Source organism: Haematobia irritans, chromosome 2, assembly GCF_050003625.1.
Source record: "Haematobia irritans isolate KBUSLIRL chromosome 2, ASM5000362v1, whole genome shotgun sequence".
NCBI classification, from domain to species: Eukaryota; Metazoa; Arthropoda; class Insecta; order Diptera; family Muscidae; genus Haematobia; species Haematobia irritans.
The window spans coordinates 76431068-76455406 of NC_134398.1; the positions used below are offsets into that span (position 1 = coordinate 76431068).

The 24339-nt window shown below is 37.7% G+C and overlaps 2 long non-coding RNA genes across 2 annotated transcripts in view; one reads left to right on the plus strand and one right to left on the minus strand.

The window, feature by feature from the left end:
- Positions 1–24339, plus strand: part of LOC142225557 (uncharacterized) — a 102371-nt gene that overhangs the window by 77159 nt on the left and 873 nt on the right. The window lies entirely within an intron of this gene.
- Positions 21257–21447, minus strand: LOC142226311 (uncharacterized). Its single transcript, XR_012719652.1, has 2 exons — positions 21366–21447; positions 21257–21300 (listed from the first exon to the last, which is right to left on the minus strand). It is a non-coding gene; the product is annotated as an uncharacterized LOC142226311 (long non-coding RNA).

Consider the following 24339-nt stretch of genomic DNA (forward strand, 5'->3'; position numbering starts at 1 on the left):
TGATGTGGATCTTGACCGTTTGCGTCGTGCTTTGCATTATCGAGCTAGATGTCCCGGCTTATCACAGTTATAGCATTTGATCCGCGATTTATTTGCCGCTTGCTTCATTTCTTGCATTGCCTGCTTCATGGCCTCTTTCATCGACTCAATAACGGACTTTGATTCGTCACGCTCTGTCTCTACTTTACGTACCTTGTGAATTTGAGGCCGCGCTAGCAATCTCGTAGTCTCCTGTGCGAGTGCGAATGTTACTGTGTCAGCGAATGTAGCCTTTTGTGACGCATATGTTGCACATTTTATATCTGGGTCTCGAATTGCAGGGTTTCATTCGATTTCTGGATTCTTCCTCTCAATTCCATTCTGAAGATGTCCTGCTTGTGCTCTCCACCATACTTGCGTTGAAGTGCCGCTATTACTTCATTATAGTTATTTCTAGAAGCAGCGGGAATGCTTTGTATCACATCAGCAGCATTGCCCTTTAATGCCAATAGAAGTTCAATTGCTTTATCATCGTCATTCCATAAATTTCTACAAGCAACCATTTCGAATTGGAATTTGAAGACATCAAATGACGTTGAGCCATCGAAAACAGGAGTTTTGATTTTTGAGCCCTCGATGACGCGCACTGGACCACCTTTAATTTACAGCTCTGACATTTTTTTCTCGATGTGTAGAAACTTTTCATCATGAACCATAATTTTCTCATCCACCGAAAGAACTTTCTTATCCAATTCCACAATTTGATTTTCTATATGGTCCACACGTTTCTCCATGCCTTCAGAAATTTGTTGTAGTTTTTCATTGAAAATTCTAGAATTTTCGTCGAATTTTTCTTCCAATTTTCTAGAAATTGCTTCCATTTGCAGGGCATTTTCTTTCAGCAATTTTCTAGAATTTTCTTCCATTTGTAGTGCATTTTCTTTCAGCAATTTTCTAGAATTTTCATTCATTTTCCTAGAATTCGCATCCATGATTTTTCTAGAGTTTTCCTCCATCATTTTGCTCAAAACACTGAGCATTGATGTGTAATCCACAACAGTCGAAGCCACAGATGGAGTTTCTACACTGCTGGTATTGACGAGTATTGATTCATCAATGTCTTCCTTATAATCAAACTCATGCGTCGCAATGTCGATATTACGCCGTTCAAACTCTTCCAGTAGACGCTTTTGAAGCTGAGCCTTATTGCCTCTTGTCGGCAGCTCCAGTTTGCTCAATTCCTTTTTTAAGTCTTCCACTCGAAGCTCATTAAACTTCATTGTAGATTTTTTTTCGTTATTTCACTTCCGACACCAATTGTTACGTTTTTATATTTAAGGTGGGTGTTAAGTTTGAGTTTAGCTGCAAAAATCGTAATTTTTTCACGATTACTTTTCTTTAATACTCTATTTTAAGGAATACAAACTTTGTAAAAATTTGCTTTGGGATATTCCTCATCAGGTTATAATGAAATTTGCAACAAATATGTATAATTTTATGACTTTTTTTACTGATTTAGTTTTCACTTTAGTGAAAATTAGCGGCTAAACTCGAACTTAATACTCACCTTTAGGCGTTTTGAATTACCAGTCAATTAAAATACTGCTCGTTTCAATAACGTTAATCTACAATTTATTTACTATTCACTTTACAATTCGTTCACACTGATGTTATTCGTTTGACGCTTTAACTGACTCGTTAGCAGCATGCGTGCGCTTTTATACATGACGGACAAGTATTCAACCGTCGAACTGAACGGACGTGTTTTCTAATAGCGGAGTATTTCGTCGTAATAATTACTTATTACGAATTTCACGTGTGGTGGAAATAATAAACCACCATGCAGCGAAATTCAAAGTCATCCACTGGGTTGCTAACTTCAGGGCCCAGTGGACGGGTAACGACTGAAGTTATAAATTTGGGCAGCGACCAAGAGTCAGGCCCAATTAGTCGACTTGTAGACGGGTAGACTGGCGGTGACACTTTGGCAAGTCGAACCTTTTCTAAGGCGACGACATCAAAAGGAGACAATCCCTCTCGAAAGAGATTCAAGGAACGAAGAAATGCTTTGTTTATCCTAAAGAAATTAGGATCAGTCGACCCAAGCACGTTGTCGGCTAAGCAAAGCGATTCCTTAAAATGGGCTCAAGGAATTCTTGAAGCTGGAAAAAGGGAACGATCACCGGATGAGCTGCCATCCTCTAAACGGAATCAAAGATCGTTTGCCTCAGTTACAAAAGACAGCCTTGTGATGGCTATTATTAATAAAGGAGCAATGGACGGTATGGGGGAAATGGGGGGGGGGGAAATTGAGAACGCGATGTCTGGTGTCTACTCAGAGGTGTGAAAAAAGTTTCCCGGACCAAGTCTTCGACGGCAAGATGCTGGATGGTATCAAGGACGATATAAGTTAATAGCTTTTGCGGACCAGAGGCCTATGGATTGCTTTAAAGCTGCATTGATGCTAATTGGTGAAGTTTGGGAAGGAGCCGCTTTGGAGTTAGTCGATAAAAAAGACATACCGGCTAAACCTAGAGCACATGCATGGATACCGGCAAACCCTCCTGATCCTGAGTCAATACTAGAGAGACTAAAAGAATGTAACCCAGATCTTCCAACCGCCGATTGGAAGGTTGGTCGTTTGGATGAGGTGGATGGACCAAGACGACATGCGGTGTTTATTTTAAACATAGAGTCGCTGCCACATCTAGCCCAGACCCAAGGACGCGTAAGTTATGGCTTTCATGATACCCATATGAAGGTATACAAAAGCGATCAGCCAAAGGATTCCGAAACGGACAAGCCTCCGGTAGAGTCAGCAGTGAAAAAGTCTCCTAGCGAAGCCGAAGGAGACATAAAACCTGCAGACTATGGCGAAAATCATATGCGGGAAGTTTCTACAGGCTCAAGCCTCACCAAAGCTGAACCGCGGATTGTTGCGAGAGTCACCGAGATCTGTGAAGAGGAAGCCCTTGATGACTTAATTGAAGCGGCTGATGTGACGGTGGTTGAAAATTTGGATGGTTCTACGGTTCCTCCAGATAAATCTTCACCATTGTAAGGCCGCTTAAAAGTTCTCCTGATGAAAGGAGACATAGATATAGTTCTTATTCAAGAACCATACATATATAAAAACAAGATCTGTGAATTAAGCACTCCGGGTTTCAAACTTTTGCATAATACCGGTAACGATATAAATCGGGCATGTATAATTGCTAAAAACGAACTAAACTTGTTTCTGCTTCCTTTATTGAGCAATGCAGACACTGTCGTAGCCAGTCTAGAGATATCCACATGCAAATATTGGGTATCTTCGGTCTACATGGGACATGATAGGGAGATGCCACCCTGTGCCGTTAAGACCTTAGTTGAGGAGTCACTAAAAACAAAGAAAAAACTCATTATGGGATGCGATGCAAATGCTCATCATAGTATTTGGGGAAGTAGTGATACTAATGCAAGGGAGAGTCGCTAATAGAGTTTATTTTGCGTACTAACATGGTAGTTTGCAATAAGGGAGATGCACCAACCTTCGTCACCAGGAACAGACAAGAGGTTTTGGTCGTCACGTTGACCTCTCCGGAACTGAATGATAAGATATCTGAGTGGCAAGTTTTGAGGGAACATAGCTTCTCAGATCATCGCTACGTCAGTTTCAGATTGGCTGTTCGTACTTCAAAGACCATATTTCCGCCAAATGTTAGGAAAGCTGATTGGAATAGGTATATGGAATCGTTCAATTTGATGATACCGGAAATGCCGGAGACAAATATGAGCACTGTGCAAGATATCGAACACGCTGTGGAGCGGATTACTAAGGCCTTCAACATTTCACTGAAAGCTGCTTGACCTAGAGGAAAGCCAAGGGGAAAAAATCGGCCGCCATGGTGGACTACGGAGTTAAGTAATATGAGGAAATCCTGCAGGAAACTCTTTAACAAAGCAAAGTCCACAAGAGCTCCGGAGGATTGGGACACTTACAAGATGAATCTGAGAGCATATAAACGAGAACTGAGAAGGTCTCAACAAAACTCTTGGGATAATTACTGTAGCAGTATTGAGAATACGTCAGAGGCTTCCAGACTACGGAAGGTACTAGCATCCACTAACACCGCTCCAGGTGTCATTAAAACATCGGAGGGAAATTGGACAACGTCCAGTGAGGAGACGTTGGAGGTACTTTTGGACACACACTTCCCTGGAAATCAGACGGTTGAACCATGTTCCGGCGGTGTAACAGAGGCTCAGCTATCATTTCCTATCGAGGAAATTGTGTCGGAATCTAGAATAAAATGGGCTTTAAATAGCTTTGGACCATTCAAATCCCCCGGACCTGATGGAATTACTCCGGCGGAGTTGCAGGCAGTGTCTGAAAGAATTATCCCCTGGTTGACGGTGATATATAAACGATGTGTAAACTTAGCATATATTCCAGAAAAGTGGAGGGAAACAAAAGTCGTCTTCATACCTAAAGCAGGAAAAGCCTCTCACTCGAGTGCGAAGGATTTCCGACCAATCAGCTTATCCTCATTCCTACTTAAGACCCTGGAGAGGATGATAGACATGTATCTTAGAACTAGCGTGGATTCAAGTTTGCTCTCGAAACGACAGCATGCATACTCGAAGGGCAGGTCTACTGAGACCGCATTGCATGAACTAGTCAGCTTTATTGAAAGCTCACTATCTGTCAAAGAATACACAATCGTGGCGTTTCTAGACATCGAAGGGGCGTTCAATAATGTCCATCCGAGCTCGATATTAAATGGACTGACAACTCTGAATGTTGATCCAGGAATACTTAGGCTGTTAGACGAACTTCTAATAAAGAGACGTATTTCAGCCACACTAGGGCAAGCAAACATACAAAGGTATGTGAACAGAGGCACTCCCCAAGGAGAAGTTCTATCACCTCTTCTTTGGAATGTTGCTATAAACAACCTTCTGGTTTCCCTAGAAAAAGAAAGGATAAAAGTGGTGGCATACGCAGATGATGTGGTTCTAGCAGTCAGGGGAAAATTCCCATCCACAATCAGAGATATTATACAGAGAGCTCTCCGGATGACTGAGAAATGGGCGAAAGATAATGGTCTTGGTGTAAATCCAGCAAAGACAGAACTAGTCATGTACTGCAAAGATTGCAAAACTCCCACGGTTAGGCTCATTTCCTTAGGGGTACTGAAATTCCCTTTGGTGAGTGTGTAAAATACCTTGGCGTTATTTTGGACAGGAAGCTGAATTTTAGGCTTAACATTGAAGAGAGGGCGAGAAAAGCCACGGTAGCTTTGTACTCGTGCAAAAAGGCAATAGGGAAGAAGTGGGGACTAAGACCAAAAATTGTACATTGACTATACACGGCAGTAGTTAGACCTATAATGCTATATGGTGTTGTAGTCTGGTGGCCGGCACTTCAGAAACCGACTTGTTTAGATAAAGTTCAGCGTATGGCGAGCTTATGTATCTCAGGCGCATTTAGTAAGACAGGAACAGACTCCCTTAATGTCATGCTACATCTATTGCCTTTAGACATTTTGGCCAAACAGTCAGCTGCAACAACGGCTGTGAGGTTGCGCGAGCTATCGCTGTGGTCGGAAAAAATGTACGGTCATAGTTCGGTCCTCAAAGTAATGCCAGATGTGCCTAACGTAGTGGATTACACCCTGGCAAAACCACTTTTCGACAAAAAGTTTGAAACTCTAATTCCCAACAGTGAGGCGTGGTGTACACAGACCCCGGGCAATAAAAGATATATTTCTATACTGATGGCTCCAAATTGAATGGACAAGTGGGGTTCGGAGTATATTCTAAAGATCTGGAAATTCGAATAGCGAAAAGATTACCTAATCACTGTAGTGTTTTTCAGGCTGAAATATTGGCAATAAGAGAGGTGGTGAATTGGCTGAGAAGTAATGTTCCAACAAATATTGGCATTAATATATACTCAGACAGTCAACCTGCAATAAAATCCTTGGACTCTGTGTTCCTTAAAGGCCGGTACTATGTTCATTCTTGCGAAAAATTTTTATGGAAACCATTATTTCGCACATAGAAAGCGGCGTTTTTTTAGGTAGCTTGGAGCGCTATTTTACAGGGAGCGATATTGGATTAAGTTGGTGGTTGTTGCTTGTTTTTACAAAATAACATTTTATTTTTCCTTGGGCAATTGATCTGCTATTCCTTTGATCCTTTGTATAGTTTCGGAACAAAAATATGGTCCGTGTTTGATTTATAAACCCGCACAAATAGTTTTTAATAAATAAATTATTTCTTAATTCACATTGCAAATGGCGCCGTGCTATAAACGTCAGTTTTTCAACACGAAAAAACAAAGTATCACAAATGGAAAAAATTTCGCAAATTTTTCGCATTTTTTGGTTTTGTATGGAGTTTCAACGCGAAAACAGAACAGAGTACCGGCCTTAACTCGAAAACGGCCATAGACTGCCGCAAATCTCTCAACGAGATGGCTGAGCAGTACAGTATTCACCTAATATGGGTGCCTGGCCATAGGAACATATCGGGGAACTGCGAAGCAGATGTGTTAGCAAGGCTAGGAACTACCTTACATATTCCAGGGGAACTAGAATCTGTTGGTATGCCTCTGGCCACCTGCAAGCTCTTACTGCGTGAGAAGGCTGTTATGATGGCCAATATTCGATGGGAAAATTGCAAGGGTTGTAACGACACCAAGCAAATATGGCCCCATTTAAACTTAAACCGCACACTAGATATGCTAGTGTTCTCAAGGCGTCAGATAGCACTCCTGACATCTGCTATAACGGGTCGCTGCCTGATAGGCGAATTTGCACAAACTATAGGTGCGAAGTATAATGACTATTGTATAAGCTGTCATGATGTGGGGGAAAAGGAATCAATTAAACACCTCTTGTGTGAGTGTCCTGCTTTTTGTGTAAGGCGTAAGCGAATTTTAGGAGCATATAGCTTTAGATTACTGGCTGACCTGGAAAACGTTAACTTAAGCAGTTTGTTAATGTTTTTGGAGCAATCTGGTTGGTTCAACAGAAGAAAATAATCGAGAAGGTTCAACGGTTAAAACTAGAAGTGCCCATATGTAATAGGTACTTTTAGTTAAATGTGATATCACAATGGACTGAATAGTCTATGTGAGCCTGAAATTTAATCGGGCTGCCACTTTAACCTAACCTAACCTACATGACGGTCTGGCAATGTGAGAATATTCTGGCAGCACTACAATATTCTGGCAACGCAAGAACATTCCTTGACAACGCTAGAAGAATCTACGACAATTAAGTTATTCATCTGGTGTCTGCCAAACACATATACACTCCCATAGATATATGCTCGCATTACTACAACAACAATAACAATGGCAATAGACAATGAGATGAAATGAGAATGCAAAATAACAAAGCAAAGGGGTTGTTATACTATGAGAGAGTAAGAACTTATATTTCGGTATGAAAATAAGCAAACAAAAGAATATAAAAGAAATTCAGGAAAGTACCAGAAAATGAATATATGATTCCAACAAGTGATAACGAAATTTTATCGTTACAATTTGAAATTTTAAATTAACGGAAAATAATTTAAATAAACTTAAATCTATAATTATCAAATTCGTAAAAATATTAAATGATCGACGAATAAAAGCTCGTGAATTGCTAATATCATGGGCATCTCAAATGATCGAGTCCATTTAATTTTGCGTGAAGAACTACAGATGACAAAGCTTTCTGCAAGATGGGTGGCGCATTTGTGAACAGTCGATCAAAAACGCATAAGAATGAACATTTCTTAAGCTTGTTTGGATCGTTTTAAGCGAAATAAAATGGATTTTAAACGTCGTTTCATAACTGTTGATGAGACATGGATCCATCTCTATACTCCAGAGACAAAAGAACAATCCAAACAATGGACTGAAGCTGGAGGAAGTGCCCCAAAGAAGGCAAAAACAATTCAATCGGCTGGTAAGGTTATGGCAACGGTTTTTTTTTGGGACTTCAATGGTATTTTATTGATTGATTAATTGCAAACTTTTGGATCAATTAAATGTACAAATTCTAGAAAAACGTCCTGGCTTACAACAAAAAAAATATTTGTTCATCAAGACAACGCACCAGCGCACAACAGGGATGGAAAATGCAGTACTATAGTACTTTTTTCAATACTTTTTCATCCCGGTCAGTACCGTAGTACCCCCGCGAATGATTTAGTACTTTTTGTGTAGACATTTTTGAGTCGATATCAGATTTATGGTACAATAGCTTTGACAAAATATTTAATATTTTGAGAAAGTCTTTATCAACCTTATTTGCTAATAGTCTTTTACAAATATGGCAAAACAGACATGTTCATGTGGGAAGAAAATCTCGATTTTGTAAAAGACATAGTCAAAAACAGGATTTTATTGAACTTCAAGAATGTTTTAGTCGAAAAAAGAATGCGATTCTATATTACGACTTGTTAATTCGATAGAAAATGTTGTCAAAATTTTATTTCTATATATAATTTTTGCAAAATTTTATTTTTATAGAAAATTTTGTCAAAATTTTATTTCAATTGAAAATTTTGTACAAATTTTATTTCTATAGGAAATTTTTGCAAAATTTTATTTCTATAGAAAAAATTTTGCAACACTTTTTTTCTACAGATTTTTTTTTGCAAAATTTTATTTTCTTTAAAATTTAGTCTCTTGACAATAATTTTCCAGTGAAATTTTTGTTGAAATTTAGTAAAAAGTACCTTTCCGCTCAAAAAATACCTTTTTTGTACTTTCTTAAAAATTGTATTTTCCATCCCTGGCGCACAAGAGTGTTTTAACAATGGCTAAAATCAACGAATTAAAGTACGAGTTGCTTGAACACCGACCTTATTTTCCCGATTTAGCTCCCAGTGACTTTTACTTGTTCCCAAATCTAAAAAAATCATTGCTGGCAAGCGTTTTACCGTAAACCACTATTTTGAAGACCTTGAGAAAAACTATTTTAATCAAGGGATAGAATTGCTAGAAAAGCATTGGACTAAGTGTATTGAAGTTTCAGGAGATTATATTGAAAAATAAAAATATTTTTGAAAAACTAACTATTCTCTTTCATTGATAAGGCCAGTATGCACCTCTAGCGAAATTTTTGGTAGCAAAAATTTATTTAAGTCTTCAACAAAAAAACAGGGATGTGTACATAAATTTTAAACCAGCTAATCGCTTTTAAAAATTGTGAATATATGTTCCAAATATTCCTCAAATAAATTGTTTATTATTTACAGACCTTTTAAAACTTTTACGCACACAATGATTGTAATAAATTAAATGTTTGCTGCCAAAATATGCTTTTGACAACCCTGTTATTTTCATTAGAGGTGCGTACCAGCTTACGAAAGTGAACGCTACCGAAAATTTCGTTAGCATAAATAGCAATGCATTTCTTATGGGAATGAAATTTTTCGCTAGAGGTGCATACCGGCCTATAGGCTAAGAAGTTTCCGAACCGCCCTAGTTTTACTATTTATTTGTTGCAACAACTACCATACGTGCGTCCCATGATTGAACTAAAATTCTTTTAGTATATTCAACATTTTGTTATACTAACCATTTGTTGATTCCCATGCTGTAGGTCTCACTATGCTGGTGGTTAGCTCAACAATTTTATGAAACAAAACTAAATTGATCGGCATTGGTTATTGTAACCAATTGAATGGTTATGGGAATTCCTATTTGATTTTGTGAATTTTTTCACAGTTATGTTGGATATATAATGGGGGAAATAATCAAAACATTGTTCTTGCAAGGCATATTAATCCAGGTAAAGTCATGCAATCAGGTGACTAATATCGACATTCATCTTGTCAAAGGCTTTGTTTACGTTTAGTAGATTTGTTTACATTCTTTGTTTACATATATATTGCTTTTATTTATATTGTGTTATTAGTATGGGCCCAATAAACACAAACGTTTGAAAAATGCTAAATTTCAACAATTTTTCAAACATTTTTTCAAAGGATTAGGGTAATATTCAAGTTGAGAAATTGTTGAGAAAATCGCGTTCTCAACAAAAAACAGACATTACCCTCAAAAGTGAAATTCAACACATTAGCAATAATATCTCAAGTGTTATCCTCAAATTGAAATGCATCGCTACTCAATAATTTGTCAAACAATTTTCGATGCGTGTCAAATTCAAAATTAACATCAGGGCTGTTTTCTTTTAACACTGGATGCAGCATTTGTATGGGCTATCCAGAACATCGTTGCACTGGTGTTCTATCCAGAACATCTCATCAGTGCAAGTCTAGTCGGTGTTATGTTGCGGAGGTAATGGCATGTGAGCTGTAAAAGATAAAATAAGGAAACATTAGGGGACCTGACGGGGTTGCGGCCGAGGATAACGTCTGCCACAATGGGCAGATATTATCTATTCGGTGGAGTAAGGTCGGTGTGCCTGGTAGTTTTACCTTCCATTAGGATGTACCTGCAATAGCACTTCTGTGGTATCTATGGGGTAGCACTGCGATTCCGAAAGGCTTCATTGAATGCGCTTGTTGGCCGACAACTGTTGAAATTTGCCCATAAGTGAAATTGGACTGATAATGTAACCCTCCAAAGAAATGTTTCCAACGTACAAATTGTCTTCACGTTGATAAAATGAGTTGTGCCAATAATGCGCTTTACAGACTATCAGTTATTCCGGACGGAATGTCGGTGTTTGTAAAGAATCTTACAGTGTGTCGGATCGATACGACTTGTCGGCGATGACTAAATAATCGGTAAATGTGTTATCGATCCCATAAACATGCAGCAGTATCGATTATGCCTTCGGACTTAATATATAAAGTGTCCATTATATGGGATATGTTCGACACGAGCACTGTCGTCCGGAATAACTGATAGTGTGTAAAGAGCATAAAATATTTCTTTGGTGACACAAATCATTTCAATTTCTCCAAAGGGCAAAGGGAGGTTGTGATGGTTGGTTTGTATGGACGTTGGAGGTCGTTTATGCGACTGGTGTATATCCACAGGGCAAGGCAGGAACGGGTTTATCTTGAAATATTAAATTTTAATAAATTTCCTGCTGTGGCTCTTCGCTCTCGTTTTGTTGTTTACAATGTTTTCTTTTGTTTTGCATGTTTCTGTCAGAGAAGTCAGTTGAGGCAGGGTTGTTTTTTTGTGGTAGTCATAGAGTAGTACTAAGGAGTATTTAGGGATGGCAATACCGACTGCCAACGTATATGAATATTAGGGCTGTCACTCGGGATAAATCCCGTCCCGAAATCCCGGGATTTTCGGGACGGGATTTATCCCGAATCCCGGGATTTTTTATTTTGAATCCCGGGATTTTTCGGGATCCCGAAAAAATAATACCAATGTGATAAAATTGTGGTTTTTTAAGATTGTTTATTAATAAATTGGAGTCTTCACTCAGTGTAAACGGCCCTTAGATTTCATAACCGACAAATTGAGTTAATAAACATCTTGAGTAAGAATTTATTATACATGAGGTATACTAAAGAGCACAATTTCATCAAAAATCGAAATGAACGAGAAGGACCTTTGAATAATGAGTTCATGTGAAATGGAATTCGTGCCACATAAAATAAAAAGCAATGATAAAAGGTCCGTCGAAAATATGACAAGATCGCGATTATCTGACAAAAATTTGGATGCTGCGATATTTTTACTTAAATCGAAGTACAAAAGGATTATCACAAGTATACGAAAATACGCCTAATCTAACCTAATCCTTAAAATGTTTGCTGAGTAAGATTGCGATAAGAAATGGCTTTTTTCATTTATTTTTTTTTTTCGCTAAGTATGATAGCAATTTAAAATTGCTTTTAAATTTACTCTTATGTTCTTTTGTTGTTAATAAAATTGAATTAATTAAATAAATTGGTTTAATGTACAACAATTTTTTGGCGCTGTAAATTGTTATTAATTAAAATATTTAAAGAATCCCGAAAATTTCGGGATCCCGAAAAAAATCTCGAAAAATCCCGGGATCCCGGGATTCAATATTTTGAAATCCCGAATCCCGGGATTTTTAAAAATCGATCCCGAACGACAGCCCTAATGAATATGCGTAGAATTCAAATGTCGTAAATTCATTCATGGGTCCACGGTACCTATAGGCGGCAAAGACGCAACGAAATGAATAAGATATAGGTTCAAATGAGATAGGATAATAGGCAATATGGCTACTAGCGGGAAAGTACCGCATAATAAGGGGAAAATATGGGTTTGGAAACTTTCCAGACGAGATGAGAGAGATTATAAAAGGGACCAGGAATAGGAGAAGAAGCCATCAGTAATAAAGCATAGTGGTGTTGAGTGTACAGCCAGTGTAGTGCATTTCAAAGTTGAAAAAAAGTAAAAAAAATAAAACGTTTTCACAGGTTCGTAAAGAGCAAAGGAAATTGAGAATTTGTGTTTGTATTTTTGTGAGAAGATAAAGACATGGAGTGATTTTTGTTTAAATCTATAGTTGGCACAGAATTCACTGGAGGAATATCAGGGTCAAGTAATCAAGGCTTTCGGGGAAAATCTCAAACAGGAGAAAAGGATTTCTTTATTGAAGTGAGTACTTATGAGAAGAAAGGTAGAAAAAGTGCATTATTTCTGATAAGTGGAATGTTTTTATAGGAAAATCTTTGGAAATAAATCTACCGCGAGGCAGAGGATAAGATACATCAGGATTTGGGACAGAGGACCAGTTCCTTCAGCAACTGTAAGGTAGGAAAATAGTTCCAAGATTTTTTTTGCGTATAAACCGTCGTTTTGTTGTATGCTGCGTCAAGTGGTCTGAACCACCCTAAAGAAACGACCACTCCGAAATAGCCAGTTCGAGCTACCCTGTATAGTGGAGCTCAACACCCATAATTGCGATTATCTAATCTTGGAGTCACCTGGTTGGGGCAATATAAGCCAATTGCAACAGGTGGCGGTGTAAACTATTTATTGTCCGTGCTAAAATTGCGCTGTTTGGTTGATGACCCGAATTAAAATTAAAAGCTCCACTGAAATTTACGTTACTGTTTATTAACAGAGTGCACGGTGACGAGAGTGTGTTGCCAAAGCAAGGCCAATAAGTGGAGACCAAAAATATATGTATTAGTCAAAAATCGTTTTTAGGCGCAACTATAAGGGAAAGAAAGAAATACAAAAATCCATCTTCGGTTTTGGTGAAACAAAGCCAAATGAACCTTTTATGTCCTTAGTTTTTAAGTTTATGTAGTAGTATATTGTTACGAATTTGATAATTATAGATATAAGTTTATTTAAATTAGTTTCCGTTAATTTAAAATTTAAAATTGTAACGATAAAATTTCGCTATCACTTGTTGGAATCATCTATTCATTTTCTAGTATTTTCCTGAATTTCTTTTATGTTCTTTTGTTTGCTTACCGAAATGTTAGTTCTTACTCTCTCATAGAATAACAACCCCTTTGCTTTGTTATTTTGCTTTCTCATTTCATCTCATTGTCTATTGTCATTGTTGTTGTAGTAATGCGAGCATATATCTATGTGAGTGTGTATGTGTTTGGCAGCCACCAGACGAATTACTTAATGGTCGTAGATCCTTCTAGCATTGTCTAAGAATGTTCTGGCGTTGCCAGAATATTGTAGTGCTACCAGAATGTTCTCGTATTGCCACACCGTCATATATAAAAGCGCTCGCATGCTGCTTGCGAGTCAGTCTTAATTAAAGCGTCAAACGAATAACTTCAGTGTGAACGAATTGTAAAGGGTGAAGTCATAGTAAATAAATTGTAGATTGTCGTTATTTAAAAGAACTGTGTTTTAATTGTCGGGTAATTAAAAACGCCTAAATATAAAAACGTAACAATTGGTGTCAGAAGTGGGATTACGAAAAAAAAAATCTACAATGAAGTTTAATGAGCTTCGAGTGGAAGACTTAAAAAAGGAATTGAGCAAACTGGAGCTGCCGACAACAGGCAATAAGGCCCAGCTTCAAAAGCGTCTACTGGAAGAGTTTGAACGGCGTAATATGGACATTGCGACGCATGAGTTTGATTATAAGGAAGACATTGATGAATCAATACTCGTCAATACAAGCAGTGTAGAAACTCCATCTGTGGCTTCGAATGTTGTGGATTACACATCAATGCTCAATGCTTTGAGCAAAATAATGGAAGCATATTCTAGAAAAATGGAAGAAAAATTCGACGAAAATTCTAGAATGGTCAACGAAAAATTACAACAAATTTCTGAAGGCATGGAGAAACGTGTGGACCATATAGAAAATCAAATTGTGGAATTGGATAAGAAAGTTCTTTCCGTGGATGAGAAAATTATGGTTCATGATGAGAAGTTTCTGCACATCGAGAAAAAAATGTCAGAGCTGGAAATTAAAGGTGGTCCAGTGCGCGTCATCGAGGGCTCAAAAATCAAAACTCCTGTTTTCGATGGCTCAACGTCATTTGATGTCTTCAAATTCCAATTCGAAATGGTTGCTTCTAGAAATTTGTGGAATGACGATGATAAAGCAATTGAACTTCTATTGGCATTAAAGGGCAATGCTGCTGATGTGATACAAAGCATTCCCGCTGTTTCTAGAAATAACTATAATGAAGTAATAGCGGCGCTTCAACGCAAGTATGGTGGAGAGCACAAGCAAGACATCTTTAGAATGGAATTAAGAGGTAGAGTCCAGAAATCAAACGAGACTCTACAAGACTTTGCAACAGAAGTTGAGCGGTTGGTGCTACTGACATACCCAGGAGAGAGTCACCCACTTGTGGACCGCATCAAAATTGAGACCTTTGTGAATGGCATTCGAGACCCAGACATAAAATGTGCAACATATGCGTCACAAAAGGCTACATTCGCAGAAACAGTAACATTTGCACTTGCGCAAGAAACTGCGAGATTGCTGGCACGGCCTCAAATTCACAAAGTACGTAGAGTAGAGACCGAGTGTGAAGAATCGAAATCTATCATTGACTCGATGAAAGAGGCAATGAAGCAGGTAATGCAAGAATTGAAACAGGATGCAACTAAATCCCGAATCAAATGCTATAACTGTGATAAGACTGGACATCTAGCTCGAGAATGCAAAGCACGACGCAAACGGTCAAGATCCACATCACCATCTCCATTAAACAATAACCATAAGAAGGTGACCCCACAGTCAAGTGAGTCACCTTTAAACTAAATCGAGCTAGTTCAGCGGGGCAAGAGCTGGCTCCCACAGACGATGCCCCACCATCTCCATAGCAATAGTTCAACAGAAAAATAACAATTTAACTATTGCGGGTGTTATTAATGGCGACAAGCGTACTTTGACGTTGGATACTGGTGCATCAAAGTCTATCATTAGATCTGATTTAGTAAAAGGAAAAGTTACACCACTGATTGGAGTCAAGCTACGCACGGCTACAGGGGAACCCGCAACCGTATATGGAAAGGTCACCGTAAAATTAACTATTGCTAACAAATCCGTTACTTATGATTTCATTGTGGCCGATATAGTAGACGAAGTTATAATTGGAGCGGATTTCATGATTGCTTTTGGTCTCAATTTGGATATGAAGCGTCGTGTAATGACATGGTGCGATGCCGAAATAACAGTAAACGTGGGATACGACGGGAATACACCTGTCAGACGTTTGACAACGAGCCAGTCAGAGTCTATACCACCGAATGCCGAAGCAATTATATGGGTTTCTATGAATGGAGATTGTGAAGTCGGCCAATTGTGGGTTGTTGAACCAGCAGAAAACAAAAGCAACAACATCTTGATAGCAAATGCCCTGGTAACAACGAACGAAGAGAGACTAATACCAGTTCGTGTCTTGAACTTGTCTGACAATCACGAGCAAATTGTAAAATTTTCTGACATTGGCAAATGTACACCAGCCGAGGCAATAGTCAATTTGGAAGGCAACTCATCAAAGACACATGGAGCAGTGAGAAAACATCTAGAAGCGTATGTCGAGGCTTGGACACGTCATCTATCGCCGTCAGAGAGAAATAAAGCCAAGCAATTGTTGTGGAAAAACGCCTGTGCTTTTGCTTCTGAAAAGGGAAATCAAGGAAGAACATCTGTAGTGAAACATGAAATTAAAACCGCAGAAGAAAGGCTCATAAAACAGGCACCACGAAGTGTTCCCCTGGCAAAAAGAGACGAAGTTCAAAAGCTCATAAAGGAAATGGCGGAGAGTGGAGTGATCGAGCCATCATCAAGTCCTTGGTGTTCCCCAGTTGTGCTGGTCAAAAAGAAAGATGGAAGTACCCGATTCTGCGTGGACTACAGAAAACTGAATGATGTCACCAAAAAGGACAGTTATCCGCTTCCACGCATTGATGACACGTTGGACACACTAGCCGGAACAACATGGTTTTCTACGCTTGATTTGCAGAGTGGATATTGGCAAGTAGAGATCGCCGAGAAAGACAAGGAAAAGACGGCTTTTGGCGTTAATGGCGGTCTCTGGCAATTCAATGTAATGCCGTTCGGGCTCTGCAACGCTCCGGCTACCTTCGAAAGATTGATGGAGCGGGTACTGAAGGGGTTGCACTGGAAGTCGTGCTTGATATACTTGGACGACATCATAGTGATGGGCAAAACATTTGACGAGCACCTTAAGAACTTGAAAGACGTTATCCAGCAATTGTCAGCCGCTGGTCTACGCCTTAACGCAAAGAAATGCTCCCTTTTCCAGCGGGAAGTTAAATACCTGGGTCATCATGTGACTGCAGAGGGCATATCCACCGATGAAGACAAAATCCAAGCTGTCAGAGATTGGCCACGACCCCGAAATCTCCACGAATTAAGAAGTTTCCTTGGGTTATGTACATATTACCGACGATTCGTCCCAAACTTCGCCAGCATCGCCGCTAGTCTCCATAAATTGACGCAAAAAGGTCAGAAGTTCCAGTGGAGCGACGAACAGGAGGATTCATTCCAACATTTAAAAGAACTTTTATGTTCAGCTCCTGTTCTAGCGTATCCTATTCCGGGCGAAAAATTTGTTTTGGATACAGATGCTAGCGCGCATGGTATTGGAGGTGTGCTATCCCAACAGATAGACGGCAAGGAGAAGGTCATCGGATATTTCAGCCGAACGTTGTCCAAGCCCGAAAAGAACTACTGTGTAACGCGACGAGAGCTGCTAGCCGTCATAGAGGGTGTAAAACATTATCATAAATATTTGTATGGACAACACTTCTTGCTCAGGACTGATCACTCAGCTCTACGATGGTTGCTCCAATTCAAGAATCCGGAAGCTCAACTGGCACGTTGGATCGAGAGGCTCCAAAGCTATGATTTCAGTATCGAGCATAGAAAAGGTGGAAAACACGGTAACGCTGACGCTTTGTCACGTCGACCTTGCAGTATAGAATGCAAGCACTACTCGAAAGCTGAACATAAGGAGGAGATTGTTGATATTCGGCTGTTACACATCGAATCTGGAGTGGACTGGCCAACAGAACAGCGTAAAGATCCCATTTTGAACAAAATTATTTCGGCAAAGGAAGAGAACAAGAAGCCCAGTAAGAAAGACATAGCAGCCGAAAGTCCACTTATGAAATCATACTGGGCTCAATGGGATAGTTTAGTTCTAGTCAATGGATCCCTGCAACGTAAATGGGAAAGCGAAGATGGCAAGAGCAGCCGAAATTTGATCATCGTTCCAGATTCCAAAATAAGAGACGTTTTGGCGGAGTTCCATAATGGTCCCAGTGGGGGTCATCTGGGAATAACCAAAACCGCCGAGAAAGTGAAGCAACGATTCTACTGGGTTGGATGCCAGAAATCAATTGCTGAATGGGTAGCCAATTGCGAGAAGTGCATGAAGGCGAAAGGTCCAACAAGGAAAAGTCGAGGTCCTATGCAAGAATATAGACCAGGAGCCCCGTTTGAAAGAATAGCAATGGACGTGGCAGGCCCTTTCCCAGTAAGTGATTCTGGAAACCGTTATGTCCTTGTGGTCATGGACTACTTCAGCAAATGGCCGGAGGTGTATGCAATTCCAAACCAAGAGGCAAAAACGATTGTGGATGTGGTCAACAAAAACTGGATATGTCGTTACGGTGTGCCGTCCGAGATTCACTCAGACCAGGGAAGAAATTTTGAATCGGCCATATTCAAAGAGATGTGTGAATCCCTTGGTATCAAGAAAACGAGGACTACGCCATTACATCCACAATCCGATGGCATGGTAGAAAGGTTTAATCGCACTCTGGAGGAACATCTTCGAAAAGTAGTGGACAACGGCCAGAGGGACTGGGACGAGCATATACCAAAGTTTTTGCTGTCGTATAGATCTGCCATTCATGATTCCACCTCTCGAACACCTGCCAATGTTCTATTCGGAACTGAGTTGAAGTTGCCTGGTGATCTGATATTCGGTGCTAAACCTAATGAGCTCGCCATGGAAGAAAACAGAAATGACATCCCAAACACTTTCGGTGAAGTTCACGAATCAGTGCGCACCAAAATAAAAATGGTCAGCAACAGAATGAAGGCGAGATACGATCGTGCTGTAAATACTGAGGGCTTCCAAGAAGAAGAATTGGTTCTGCTATTTAACCCGCAACGAAAGAAAGGATTGTGTCCTAAACTGCAAACACAGTGGGAAGGCCCATACAAGGTCATCAAGAAGATCAATGATGTTGTATACCGGATTCAGAAGGACGACAGCCCTAGATCAAAGATGAAAGTTGTACATCTGGAACGATTGGCTCCTTACGAAACAGGTTCTGTGCCTGTTCGGGACGAACAGGCTTAAGCGGGAGGCAGTGTTACGAATTTGATAATTATAGATATAAGTTTATTTAAATTAGTTTCCGTTAATTTAAAATTTAAAATTGTAACGATAAAATTTCGCTATCACTTGTTGGAATCATCTATTAATTTTCTAGTATTTTCCTGAATTTCTTTTATGTTCTTTTGTTTGCTTACCGAAATGTTAGTTCTTACTCTCTCATAGAATAACAACCCCTTTGCTTTGTTATTTTGCTTTCTCATTTCATCTCATTGTCTATTGTCATTGTTGTTGTAGTAATGCGAGCATATATCTATGTGAGTGTGTATGTGTTTGGCAGCCACCAGACGAATTACTTAATGGTCGTAGATCCTTCTAGCATTGTCTAAGAATGTTCTGGCGTTGCCAGAATATTGTAGTGCTACCAGAATGTTCTCGTATTGCCACACCGTCATATATAAAAGCGCTCGCATGCTGCTTGCGAGTCAGTCTTAATTAAAGCGTCAAACGAATAACTTCAGTGTGAACGAATTGTAAAGGGTGAAGTCATAGTAAATAAATTGTAGATTGTCGTTATTTAAAAGAACTGTGTTTTAATTGTCGGGTAATTAAAAACGCCTAAATATAAAAACGTAACAATATGTTTATTTTAGTTTCGTTTGGTTCTATATATATATATATATATATATATATATATATATATATATATATATATATATATATATATATATATATATATATATATATATATATATATATATATATATATATATATATATATATATATATATATATATATATATATATATATATATATATATATATATATATATATATATATATATATATATATATATATATATATATATATATATATATATATATATATATATATATATATATATATATATATATATATATATATATATATATATATATATATATATATATATATATTTCGATTTCTTATATTATTTTATTTTTTTTATTATTCGTGTAAAGAATCCCCAAAGTGTTCAAATTAAAATTAGTTTCCCATTTCTCTCGTAGAAAATATACTTTCCTAACGAGCTCATTAGGGTAGGTTGAGGGAAAAGTTTCTGGGATTTAAAAATATAGTTTTTTTTTGTGTACTCGTGGTTGATATCGGGTCTGAAATACTATTTGAGGGTTCTGAACAAGTTAGGAAAAATTTAAGTTTTTTTTTGTGATTTGTTTTTTTTTTTAAATTTCATCCTTTTTTTATACCTTTTGTTTTGGTTTCCATATATTTCATTGATAAATTAAGAAAAACTATAAATCCCATATCATCTATATTTTTTATTTAGCCTATAAGTTATGAAGAAATAAAATTATAATGATTATAAGTTGAAATGTGTAGACTTAACATGACTGGTTAAAGTGGTTGTATAAGGGTGGTTAGTATGGCGGAGTAAGGGTACCGGCGGTTGGGTCATCAGGGGTCATAAGTGAAATTTTTATCCAGGGAGGTAGATGACCATGGTTGGGTGGGCAATTGAAGGATTCCATCTTCCTTCATCTCGGGGTGATGTTCGGCAAGTAGATGCAGTCCGTTTATTTTTATTGGTGCGGTCGTTAGGCTGGAGTTGGGATGAACTCACACCCAAGGGAGTCCGGGTGAGTTAGCTGGCCAAAACGAGCATCTCCAGCGCCAAGCGGCTCGTAACAGTTACCAGATTGTATTTTGATAAAGTAACGCTTTTTAGATTCACAATAGCAGTTTATTGTGACTAATTTATCGTATATCATGAAATTCAAAGTGATACAGTGTCATGAATAATCGCAGCAGTACATATTTATAACTATTTGAGCCTTTCATGCATTAAAAATGTAAGATTTCACTTGTTTTTTGTGATTGTTTTTAAACAGCTGATGACAGTGTTGCATAGTTTTTGGAGATGTCCTGGATAAACGAGTACTCTGTTTTCTTTTAGTCCGTGACTGCTTAGGGTATCCAGTGCAAAAAGAAAACAGCCCTATCGTTGCAAATACTTTTCAACCTAAATTTGTATGAATGATATCCCCACTTCAAATTGAAAGTCAAAGCCAAAATTCTATGAATTTTGTATAATTTATTCATTTTCATCAAAATAAAATATATAATAATACACTACACTGCATAATACACTACAATACCAATTGATAAATAATAATCTTATTAAACATATCAACAAATAAGATAAAAAAAAAAAACAAACAACAAAACTTTAAATACCTTAAACATTATTAGTAACACTTTTTCATTGATAATTAAATTTCCTTCTTTTTGGTGTCAAAAAACAGCATTAAAATTTATTAACATGGGGGCAATTTGAAATTAGGAACGTACTGGACCGCGTGTTAGAATTGATTTCCAGCAGAAGGAATTCACAAAATATACATTTTAAACTGATAATAACACATGAATTAAACTGACGATGTGATGCACATTTTCATCCAGAAGTTGTTGTTTTCAACAATTTTTTGTTTTTAACAATTTTAATTGGTTGCACTTGTAATGTTTCTGGAAACTTTTTCTTGTCGATAAGCCACTCATTTTTCATTGGTCAGCTTCTTAATGTTTGCAAGAATGTAGCATCCAAAGATTTTAGTTTTCTGCAAAGAGATTTAAATTTAGTGACTTCTCTAAAGTGTTGATTTAATTTTTCATATTGACGTACCAATTATTATAAACTATTTGAAGCAGTTCCAGTTAATTGTCCACCATTTTTCATCGGCCAGCTTTTTAAAGTTTTCAAGAACGTAAAATCCATAATTTTAGTTTTCTGCAAAGAGATATACATTTAGTGACTTTCTTAAAGTTTTATTTCATTTCTTATTTTCACTTACCTATTTTTATAAACTATTTGGTTATTTGTCTAAAATTTTCCTTTTTTTAAATTTCTTGCAATTGACCACGAACTTCGATGCACAAATAAGTATTGAAAACCACATGGTTTTTTCGTTGCATTTTAGGGTAGTGTTTTATCAAAGTTTTCTCATATTATCTTCAACACCTTTTCAAAGATTTTGTCAACATTTTGGCAAATTGGAAGTAATACGCAAACAATTTGAAGATGTATTGAAGATGAGCTATTTCAAGTCAAGTTGAATTTATGTTAAAAATTATATTTACCCTCAAACTGAAAAGTTGTTACATTTGAAAAACGCTCATCCTGTGTTTATTGGGGGGTTAGTTTTACGAAACTTTTGCCTACTTGTTAGAAACTGGGGAGAAAATAAAAGAATTTTCTTAAAAATCTCTTTTATTTATATATATATACTATGTTCACAAAAACGTAAAACCGAATTCAAAGTGCGCAAAATTACAATTCGGGAACAGCTCAAAGAATCACAATATGACGGAGGCATAAGGCAAATAAATGTTGAAGAATGTATTGTTAAACTGAAACACTATGGTTCGAGTGTATGAATTGAGGCATTAAGGAATCTAAGAGATGCAATAGCAATAAATCATGGGATCCCTATGAAGTTCAAAGAGCTTATATGGAAAAGGTCATCATATGTCTACGAGATGGATCAAATGGTTTTCTGTAATCCCCAACGGATATAAAATAATGTATAACAATGTAATTACCAATAAAACAAAAACTTTCTCATAGGAACCGGTAAAAGCTTATGTTCATTTTTGGAATGGCTGCAATCCCGAAAAGAGGAAATGAAGATGCAAATACAACAAACAGCACCGCCACCAATTATTTTAAAAACAATCCTATTTAGGCGGAGCACCTGTAAATGATTGCTCGTGCAAAGCCCAAGGGTGGTAGCTGGGGTCTTCCTAAAATAATATATATATTATGGGTACTTGAGGTACCCATTCACAACTAACGCAAGCTATGTAAGAATTAAAGCGGACATCTTACTCATTTACGAGAGCGGTGGTTTTGGGATCCAGAGATCAATTGTGTATATATCCCGAGGTACTGCGAGAACAGGGCAATTCAAATAAAACACAGATCGATTTGTCGATTGCGAGCCCAAAAAAGAACTTGTGCCTTTCATCATCGTGTGGAATCGCGCAAAGATGATCTGGATTTAATGGACATTGAAGACTTGGTTAAAGTAGGTAAAAACTCAAAATGTGTCCATATTATGGAGCCAAAGAATTGATTGAAGATGCAGACAATGTATTTATATCATATAACTATTTATTGGACACATCTGCACGGAAAGCAAATAGAATTGAGCAATACCTCATAATATCGCAAAGATAAATAATAAATAATTTTTGTGATTTTTTATAATTTTTAATGGATTCTAACGCTTGTCTGGGGAGCCACCGTGTGGTTAGCATGCCCGCCTTGCATACACAAGGTCGTGGGTTCGATTCCTGCTACGACCGAACACCAAAAAGTTTTTCAGCGGTGGATTATCCCACCTCAGTAATGCTGGTGACATTTCTGAGGGTTTCAAAGCTTCTCTAAGTGGTTTCACTGGAATGTGGAACGCCGTTCGGACTCGGCTATAAAAAGGAGGTCCCTTGTCACTGAGCTTAACATGGAATCGGGCAGCACTCAGTGATAAGAGAGAAGTTCACCACTGTGGACTGAATAGTCTAAGTGAGCCTGATACATCGGGCGGCCACATAACCTAACCTAACCTAACGCTTGTCTGAAACGTTTGACTTCAAATATTTTCAAAAATTCATAATTTTTTCATATTGAATTTAGCATTTTTTCGACAAAATTTAAATAATTTGTACCATTTTATGAATTCTTAAACAGTTTTTAACCAATTTGAAACAAAAAATTTAAAAAATTACCAATTAAAAATATGAATAAAACATGTTATAAAAATTGAATGAAAAGAACTTCCTGTGTAGTTAAAATAAAGAACATCATTGGGAGTACATCTTCTGGAAGTTCTTTTAAAGTTGTGCCTTTGGAAGAACTTCCAAATTTTTTGATGGGTAACTCTGCACTTCTGCCACATAGGATCAGCAATAATTTTTTATGAAATAGCGCAATGCCTCATGCAAACGGTCCATAAATTCTGTTCCTGGTGTAATTGCTACCGAATCGTTCGTGTTCTCTCACTTCACCTAGGCTCTGTGCTAATCGTTCCAAAGTTCTTCCTTGGCTGAACGAAAACGTCTACTACGCTGTTGATTCATTTTTGCACGAGGGGCCACGCCGTCAATGGCCATAAAGAATAATTTATGTGGTTTAATTAGAAAAAACAACTTGTCAATATAGTTGAATATGTCCTTCAACATATCCTCCTGTTACGTTGAGATGGATGTTTGTATAATCGGAATGGGAGCAATTGTGAATAATGCCATTCATATCCAAATAAAGATTATCAAAATCGGGAACCTAAATAGAATACACAAGAAGCTCATAATTATTTCCTCAAACTTGTTACATGTCACTCCACACTTAAGACCGGTACTACCCAATAAACACAGGATGAGCGTTTTTCAAATGCAACAACTTTTCAGTTTGAGGGTAAATATAATTTTCAACATAAATTCAACTTGGCTTGAAATAGCTCATCTTCAATACATCTTCAAATTGTTTGCGAATTACTTCCAATTTGCCAAAATGTTGACGAAATCTTTAAAAATGTGTTGAAGATAATATGAGAAAACTTAGACAAAACACTACCCTAAAATGCAACGAAAAAACCATGTGG